This window comes from Peromyscus eremicus, unplaced genomic scaffold (genome assembly GCF_949786415.1).
Source record: "Peromyscus eremicus unplaced genomic scaffold, PerEre_H2_v1 PerEre#2#chrX_unloc_2, whole genome shotgun sequence".
In the NCBI taxonomy this organism is placed as follows: Eukaryota; Metazoa; Chordata; class Mammalia; order Rodentia; family Cricetidae; genus Peromyscus; species Peromyscus eremicus.
Genome location: NW_026734289.1, coordinates 3,690,933 through 3,699,310, shown reverse-complemented (window position 1 = coordinate 3,699,310; position 8,378 = coordinate 3,690,933). Strand labels below are relative to the sequence as shown.

The window sequence follows — 8,378 nt, the reverse complement described above, 5'->3', positions numbered from 1 at the left end:
TTATAAACAAATAAATTCATTTATTCCATGGTTTTGCAGGTGCAAACATTGTGAAAATGGACAGCATGATGCATGAACAGATTGTGACACTGTCAAATTGTTCTTTATAGAAAGGACACCATTGTGTAAATGAATCTTGCCAAATACTTTATAATAATAAGCCCTCAGTACATTTGGCAGGTACTCAAAGACTATTGTAATGTGGAAAGGCTTTAAGAGATTGACTGCACAGAAAAAGCTTTATTTGTGTATAAAGAGTAAAATTGTATGACACTGAATATATTTTTAGGGTTTCTCTGCAGTATGACTTTTTCTAATGATTTCAAAGACTACTGATACATACAAAGGCTTTATCACACAGATTACATTCATAAGGTTTCTCTCCAGTAGGTGTTGTTTCATGCATTTGAAGAGTACTGTGTGTGAAAAAAGTCCTCACCACATTGATTAAATTCATGGGGTTTCTCTCTAGTATGTGATCTTTCATGCATTTGAAGATGACTGTGACAATGAAAAGCATTACCACATTAATTATGGTCATAGGCTTTTGCTCCAGCATGTCTTCTTGTATGTATTTGAAGAGTAGTGTGATGAGCATAGACTTTACCACATTGATTACATTCATGGGGTTTCTCTCCATGATGTCTTCTTTTGTGTATTTGAAGAGTACTGTGATGAGCATAGGCCTTAACACATTGATTACATTCATAGTTTATCTCCAGTATGTATTCTATTATGCATTTGAAAAGTTTCGTGATGTGCAAAGGGTTTACCACACTGATTATATTCATAGGGTTTCTCTCCTGTGTGTGTTCTTTTATGTACTTGAAGATGACCATGTTGTGCAAAGGCCTTACTACACTGATTACATTCATAGGGCTTCTCACCAGTATGAGTTCTTGTGTACCTTTGAAGATGACTCAATCGTGCAAAGGCTTTACCACATTGTTTACATTCATAGGGTTTCTCTCCAGTATGTGTTCTTTTATGACATTGAAGATAACCATATTATACAAAGGCTTTATCACACTGATTACATTCATAGGGTTTCTCTCCAGTATGTGTACTTTTATGCCTTTGAAGATGACTGAATCGCGCAAAGGCTTTACCACATTCCTTCCATTCATAGGGTTTCTCTCCTGTATGTGTTCTTTTATAACTTTGAAGATGAGCATGTTGTGCAAAGGCTTTACCACACTGATTACATTCATAGGGTTTCTCTCCAGTATGACTTCTTTTATGTATTTGAAGATGTTTGTGGTGTACAAATGCTTTACCACATTGATTTCATTCATAGGGTTTATTTCCAGTATGTGTTCTTTCATGCATTTGAAGAGTTTGGTGATATGCAAAGGCTTTACCATATTGATTACATTCATAAGGTTTCTCTCCAGTATGTGTTCTTAAATGCATTTGTACCTGACAATGTTTTGCAAAGGCTTTACCACATTGAATACATTCATAGGTCTTCTCTCCAGTATGCCTTCTTTTATGTATTTGAAGAGTACTATGTTTGGCAAAGGCTTTATCACACTGATTACATTCATAGGTTTTTGCACCAGTATGTGTTCTTTCATGCTTTTGAAGAGTATTGTGTTGCGCAAAGGCTTTAACACACTGATTACATTCATAGGGTTTTTTCTCCAGTATGTGTTCTTTTATGATTTTGAAGATTATCGTGTCGTTCAAAGGCTTTACCACCTTGATTACATTCATAGGGTTTCTCTCCAGTATGTGTTCTTTTATGCCTGTGAAGATAACTGCGATGTGCAAAGGATTTAACACACTGATTACATTGAAATTGTTTCTTTCCCATAGGTGCACTTTTATGCCTTTGACGATGACTCTCATATACAACAGTCTTACCACATTCAGTATGTATGATAGGTTTCTTCTCTCCAGTTTGACTTCTTTCATGCCTGCAAGCACATGTAAAATCTTTACCATAATCATTACACTGTTGACTCTTTATATCTGTTTGAATTAAATTTAAATTTGGTCTAATTGTAAAGAGGAATCAGTTCTTAAGATTTCATCATTGTTTTTACACCCATGTTTTATTTAAGCAGTGCTAGTACTCATAGGGCTTCTCTGTAGTGAGAGTTTCTTAATATATTAATAATGAAAATAGAAAATCAATTACTTGTATACTTTAAACAAATCCAACAAGTATACTCAATGTGGAGACTGCTACATATCTACTCAATGTTATGAAAATGAGGTATGTGATGTCTTCCATATTCCTATGCTCATATGGCTTGTTTCCATAAGGACATGTGATATAGCTACTAAAGGAAGAATAACAGATAATAGATTTCCCCATTGAATTCTGTTTGACTTTCTGTCCTCACAGACTTGTGGTATAGGGATTAAGGTTTCTCTTCCACAACATCCCTTGTGTTTTGACTCTAACTGCCCCACTCACTAAACAGCACAGTCACAACAAGTATATGAGTTACACTAGATTTCCTATGGACTATTTGCTTAATAGAAAGCTTTGACAATATACTCATCACCTCTTCACTGTGTGTAACTTTTGTAATATGAATGTTACGAAATAAAAAGACTGACAGTTCTTCAGCATAGCTCTCATGGTGCTATGATTTTAATGGTGATATCTTTTGAGGAATTGTTTCTTTGACATTGATCTTAAAAGAATGCCCTGCAAATGCTATTCACCACCCTGAAATTGAGATTTATGTTTTTGTGAGAATTTAATAATCATCAATGCCCTTTAAGTGGTACTTATTTACACTGCTGCTTTTGTTTAAAATTTCCAGGACACAATATAATTTCTTCACAGGCATATTTTTATCAGCTTGCACAAGAAAATTACCTTACATGTCTTCTAGAATTTTGAACATGTTCTTCAGTATTATGATTTTGCCATCTGTATCATAAAACAGAGTACCAGAAATTTTATATTATTGAAAACATTGTAAAATTTATGTTACTATCTTTAGTGAATCTTAGAAACATGCCTGATTTATTCACTTCCCTCTTCTCTCTCAATCAAATTACACAGGAACATCCAAAAATAAGAAATAGTTGTCCCCTTATTTTAAAATGTGAAGGAAAATACACTGTCTTACCTATAATAGTGAGGTTCCTGTAGGTCTCAATCACCACCTCATGTAGAGATTCTTCTGGGAAGGATCCAGAAAAGTCCACTCATCCCAAGTTAAGTTGACATACACAACATCTTTGTCACTACATTCTAAAACAATCCATACATGTGAGCAACAGAAAGCATGATACTGACAACATTCTAAATGTATAATTCTTTGACAGTATATTCATACAATTCTGGTGCTCACTATCTTACTCCATTACATAGTTGTTATAATGTAATCACCAAGTCACTTTAGAAGAAAACTGAAGAGAATGTTCACCTCTGTCAATTCTGTACCCTTTGAAAGGGGTATCACCTTGCAAGAAGAATGCCAATTAACAAACATATACAGACAAGTAAACAAAACAACAACACAGAGTACACATGAGAGAAAATGTATGAACTAACTACAAAGAAGAAATAACATAGACAAGCTATTGGCTAATGACTTTAATACCAACACTTCAAAGGCGGGTGCAGGTATATTTGCCTCTGAGTTGAATGCCAGAATAGTCTATGTAATCAGGTCCAAGACAGATAGAACCTAAATGAGAAATTGTCCTTGTGGTAAGATGGAAGAGTAACAGTGGGTATATGCAAAAAAGTAGTATAACTGGATCTTGAGGTAGATTGACTCCGAATTATCTGAGGATATCATATTGATTTCCACAGTTCCTGTATAAATTTGAACCTGTGACAGCAATGAGTTCCCTTGCTCCATATCCTTTCCAACATAAGCTGTCACTTGTGTTATTGATCTTAACCATTCTTACAAGTGTAAGACAAAAGGTCAAAGTAGTTTCAATATGCATTTGCCTGATGGCTAAGAATGTTGACCATTTTTTCAAGTGTTTCTCAGCCACTTTAGATTCTTCTACTGAGAATTCTATTTAGAGGTATACCCCATTATAATTGCATTATTTGGTTTTTTGTTTAGTTTCTAGAGTGCTTTATTATCTTTTGTGAGAAAACCCAGAAGCACATAGACAAACATGTTCTACTCATTCATACATGAAAATTAGCTGTTAAGTAAAGTACACTCACAATAAACATAGTTAATCACAGTACAATCCACAGATGCATAGAGGCTAAGTAAGAAGAGCAGCTCTAGGGTATATGCATGAATCTCATTGGGAGAAGTATGTAGAATAGATTTTGTGGGTATACTGGAGGCATTTGGAGATGGGAACAGGATTGGTCAGGTGAGTAAGGAAGGGACAGAGGAGAAGACAGGGAAAGATAACTGGATTAAGGGAGATTTTAGCAGGAGACATGGACACGGTGCAATGCAAAATTCATGGAACCTAATAGGGTGACCCTAGTGAGGAGTCCTAGTTATCAAGAATTCAGAGGCTGGCTGGGTAGTGATAGCACATACCTTTAATCCCAGTACTCAGAAGGCAGAGGCAGGCAGATCTCTGTGAGTTTGAGGCCAGCTTTCTCTAAAAGTTGAGTTCTAGGACAGGTTGCAAAAGCTACACAGAGAAAAAATAAACAAATAAACAAAAAGAATACAGAGGCTGAACCAACCATCTTCTGTAAACATACAACACTCTCAGTGGTAGGATTGGGACACCAAGTTAGACACAAAACACTCAGCTAACACTTGTCTTGCCTGAAAGATATGCTGGAGCAATGGTGGCTCAGAGTGTCTAACCAATGAATGACTAGTGTAAATTGTTGCCCAAGCTATGAAAGAAGGCTCATTCCTTACAAAGCCTAGGTGGATAGGAACTGCAATAGGATGGTCCAGAAATCTAGGAAAGAACCAAGTACAACTGACCAAGGAAAATACAATGAGATGATGTATAACTATATTCTGTTATAATCAAAGATTTGTGCCTAGCCTAATTGTCATCAGAGAGGCTTCTTTCAGTAGATGATGGGAGCACATGCAGAGATCCCTACCCAAACATGAGGGTGAGCTCTAAAAATCCTGTGGAAGGAGGGAATGAATATTGTAGGATACAAAAGCGTTGTGGAAACAAGGAAATCTCGGCCCATAGAATCAACAAAGCAGGGTGCATATGGGTTCAGAGAAATTGAAGTGGCAATCATGAAGCCTGTATTGTTCTGTGCCAGGTCATCTGCATACATTCTATGGTTGTTTAGCTTGGTGTGTTTGTGGGACTTATAACTGTAGGAGTCCTGGTGTCTGGCTCTTTTGCTTGCTCTTGTGACCCTTTCCTCCTATTGGGTTACCTAGTCCAGCCTTGATGTGAGGGTTTGTTCCTAGCCTTATTGCACCTTGTTATGATGTGTTTGGTTGATATCCCTGAGAGGCCTACTATTTTCTGAAGGAAAACAGAGTAGCAGTGGATTTGGAGGAATGAGGATTTCAGGGTGGTGACTAGAAGGAGTGGAGAAAGGGGAAGGAAGCTGCAAGTTAGGATGTATTGTATGAGAGAAGAATAAATACCAAGAGAAAAAGAATAAGGGAAATGCATTTAATCTTAGTACAATGATCCTCATAGTCTGTAACAACCCCAAACAGCTCAAATGTTCAGTTTCTTTTGACACTCAAGATAATCTCTTGCCTGTCACATCTTGTACAAATTAAGAAACAAGGATTTGCAATAAACAATGCCACAGTATATATTCCCATTCAGAAAAAAAGGAATGTTACTGTGTTCCTGGAACCAACAAAAGCAGACATCCCTGGCTAATGTGCATATCACACCAGCCAGAAGATTAGGTAGCCATGCCATCAGCCCATGAAACTTTCACCATCCACATATTTCCACACACACAATCCTCCAACAACCCTACAGCTGCCACTCCCAAATCCATATCCCCAAACCCATACTGGATGGATATCCTCTGCTCAAAGGAAGGCCACAGCAGCCAGAAGAACAGGTAGGCAACCTGAGGTAAAGATGCCCTGTTGGGCCAGAGGCCATGCCAGCCACCAGAAATCCAAAAAAGCTGCTCACTTTTGGACATCCTGCAGTCTTTCAATAATCCCCTAACAATATTCTCAATCCCACTTCTCTCTTCATCTCTGTGTTGTTGCCTCAAAATAGGGTTGAATCCTTTCTCTAACAAAGGATACACAATCTGCCAGATGTCTATGTAGGCCACCTGCCAATAGACCTCCCCTACTTTCTCAATGCCCCCTTGACCCTATCTCCATACTTCCTCTTCTCCTCCCTTTGGTCATCCCCAAACTTGGGCAGATACTCTCTGCTGAAACAAAGGTAACACTGCAAGATTTCAAGGCCCCACTTGAGATGAGAAACCCTGTTCAATCGTACACCACAAAGAAGAGAAGAACAAAGAGCAAATAGAAACCAAGGAATAAAACACCCATCCAAAAAAGACAAACTGAGAGACCAGCACCCAGAGCCTCAATCACCTCAAATCCAGATACCTGGATACCAGAATAAGAACATAATCAACAACAGCTGGAGCAATTTGTCAGTACCAGATTCCTGCTATCCTACTACAGCAAGCCCTGGACAATCCATCACAGATAAAGGACAATTAAGACAAACATTATAAAGATGATGGGAATTCTTAAAGAGAAAGTGAATTGAATTCCTTTAAAGAAAGTAGAGAAAGGATAAATGTAATATAGGAAAAAATTAACAAATCCCTTAAAGAAAGGCAAAGACAAAAAACGGTTTATGGTAATGAATGACCTCTTCAATAACTGAAAATGGAAATAGAAGCAATTAAAAAATGCAAACTGAAGAAATTCTAGAAATGAAAATCTAGGTATTCAAGCAGGAACTACAGAGGCAAGCTTCACTAAAGATTACAAAACATGGAATGAGAATTTCAGGCTTTAAAGATATGATAGACAATATGGCTATATTGATGAAATAAAATGTTATATCTAAAGATATATAACAATAAAGAGTAGTTTCATGCAAATTTGAATACTTAGAGGATAATGGGGAGAGGAAGAATGCCTTTATGTCCACCATTGTTAGCCAGCACATCTTCCTCTGTGGGGAGATGAAAAAACTGTATTACTGGATCTCTCCATGTATGCAGAAAGTTGATTTCTAAGAATGTCTTACAAGCTGTGGTCCAGGTAGTCCAACAATGGCTGCCTACCAATGGAAATTTGAAGAAGCCAGCAGTTGTTCATTCCATGAGGCTGCATGTCTCAGCTGGTCTTCAGTATACACCAAAACACCAAGGAAGAAGGATTCAATGCTGGGAAAGTAATTTACTTGGTAGCCAGTGCTAGGGCAAAGAGGCAAAGAGAGAGAGCTTCCTCCTTCAATATGCTTCATATATGCAGGCTGCCGCAGAGATGCAATCCAGATTAAAGGTGGATCTTAAACTTCATTTGATTTTTACTTTTTTGTTGTTTTTGAGACAGGGTTTATCTGTGTAGCCTAGGAACTCCTTCTGTAGGCCAGGCCAGCCTCAAACTCAGGTAAATCCAACTGTTTCTACCTCCTGAGTGCTTTGGTTAAAGTGTACATAGACACCAAGCAACCAAAGGCAGATTTCACCTAAAATGATCTAGATTAAAGATGGACCTTTTTTAAAACATTCAAAAAAATCCATCACAGGTATACCCAACTCTTAGGGTTTTAGTTAATTCTACAAGGAGTAGGTGTGACTACCAAGAATAGCACTCACAACAGCCAAGAAAGAAGAAATGATAAAAGTTCTTACCTGCAGGAGTCAGGGAAAGCATGCTTTTCCTAAACAAAGGAAGTATGTGGATTTTACTTAGGAAAACTGGACATATTCACGTAGAATTCTCCCTATTCCTAAGCAGGCAAGTAAACAAATCTACTTCTGAACATGATAACAATGTAAAACAGAGACATTTAAGGGTATTCTTAATCCAATGTCATGCAGAAATGTATATAAATTATAAAATCTTTGGAAAAAATTGTCTCTGGAATGCTGAAAATCAATGAATCACACAGTAAAATATGTATTGCTTTGAAGCTTATTCAACCTGTCAATCTGATGTTCAATGTCGAAGATAACTGTACCAATGATATTCTCACCAATAGAAAAGATAGAGAACACAAATAAAGGAAACTTCAAGAGAAAGACACTTAAAAGCACTGTATACTCTGCTCTCAAATGAATGGTTGTGATGAACTATATTATCCTCAAAATGAAGCTGCTTGTGCCTCTGAGCAGGCTGGATCAGTGGAAGGCCACAGCTCCTTCTTTGAAAGACCTTAGGGAAGACATTTAACTAGCCCTGGCTGCTGCCTGTCTCAGGGCTGTGACATCCCTGTAGAAAATTCCATTGTTCACTTTTTGTAACTTTTAACAAAATGAAATA

The 8,378-nt window shown here is 37.3% G+C and overlaps 1 pseudogene; it reads right to left on the bottom strand.

The window, feature by feature from the left end:
- Positions 1-463: 463 nt before the first annotated feature.
- The window catches only part of LOC131901090 (zinc finger protein 120-like), a 29,868-nt pseudogene continuing 21,953 nt past the window's right edge, over positions 464-8,378 (bottom strand).